Below are 1,661 nucleotides of genomic sequence, written 5' to 3'. Positions count from 1 at the left end.
TCATGTTCCTTAAACAATAAAGTACAGCATTCGTTCAGCCTTTTAGAGTAGTCAAGGGATGCAGGGTATACCAGGAGAACATGCCCCACATCAGGGCAATGACAAATCAAATCAGGTTGACAGTGCAGACAGGGTACAGTATGTCCCCACACAGTTTGGTGGCTGGGATGCAATACAACACTGCGGCACTGTACAAACTTAGTTTCTTTACATTTAGTTGCTCCAGCATTAAAAAAAAAAAAAATGTCACTAGAAAAATGACTTTCCCGCCACAGCTGTACATTTAAAATGAGAGCCAATGACAGTTTATCACCACGTGACATTTGTAAAAACAAAAACAAAAAAACGTCCTCCACTCGAGATTCTTTTACACATCACTTGTGCTAAATAAACGCCACAAACAGTTCGCTGTGCCCGCCTCTGCTTATCCTTGCGGTTATGCTTCCCCCAGCAGGGGATATAGTGGGGTCATTGTTTAATGCAGTGCTTTTCCAACATCAAGCTGATTTCCATTAGTTTGTTTTTACATCTCAATGTTACATTACACGAAGGAACGTCGAGATAAAGTACCGGAATCACTTTTTCGTATATTCTGAGTAGTACGTGTTGCAGTTGGGTTCATTACTGAAACGTTCACTTATTGTTGTTAGGTTTTGGGTGCGTTGTTAAATTCGCCGCTGCATGCAGCGATGTAAAGCGGATTCACCAAACCGTTGTTAAATTCACCAGGAGTTGCTCAACGAACTGTTGTTAAATTCACCGGTGCGTCACCGCTGAAGCAGCGGATTCACCGGGTTGAGAGTCGGTGAAATGCAGCAAAACCAAAATAGCAGCTCCCACTGTGGAAGTTTGTCTTGTACGGAGATACTATTATCAATGTAATTGTAGATTCAGAGACGCCAAATCTTTTGAAAATGGGTATGGAGTTGTGTATTTTTAATAAATATATAATAGCGCTAATAAACATATAAACCACATTTGCCAATTTATCCAGAGTAGCCGACTGAACTGGTGACGTACAAGAATATATGAGAGAACAGATTTTTTTTTTTATCGTGTATGTTATTTGTCCTTATACTTCAAACAAATATGTTACAAAGTTGCGAAAAGTGGGCGAACTGTATTTGAAAGTGTATCCATTAATATATTCATATTTATAAATATTTACAGATGCAGGCTGCTGCTTTCTACATTTTAATGTAACAAAATTAAGCTAGCTCTTTATTAGTCGGTTAAAGACTCTGACCAATTTAGGCAATGGGTTGGCTAAATTGGCCAGATTCTGCGCAGAATTATCTCCGTGAACGCATCCAATTTTTTCGGGGTCTATAATAACCACCTGCTGTGTTACAGTTTAACGCAAACAAGCATTTTTAATTTGTTAAAATATGTTAAAACTGTTCAGTTGTACATTTGATGTTTCAGATTGATGATTAGCAAAACATTTGAAATTACATTTTAAATGACAACCACACTTATCCTGATCATTTAAATGTAGCATAATTTAGTTTTCCCCATCATTTATAAACTGAAAAAAAAAACGATACAATAAATAACACTGCTGGTAATATCATCTTCGGCCCGATAGTGTTGTATTGTTAAGTAGAAGACGGGGCAGAGAAACACCACGATATCTAAGACCCAGCAAACATATTTTCTGT

Source organism: Acipenser ruthenus, chromosome 9, assembly GCF_902713425.1.
Source record: "Acipenser ruthenus chromosome 9, fAciRut3.2 maternal haplotype, whole genome shotgun sequence".
Classification (NCBI taxonomy): domain Eukaryota; kingdom Metazoa; phylum Chordata; class Actinopteri; order Acipenseriformes; family Acipenseridae; genus Acipenser; species Acipenser ruthenus.
The sequence above is the reverse complement of the archived record's forward strand: the minus strand, read 5'-3'. Positions refer to the sequence as shown.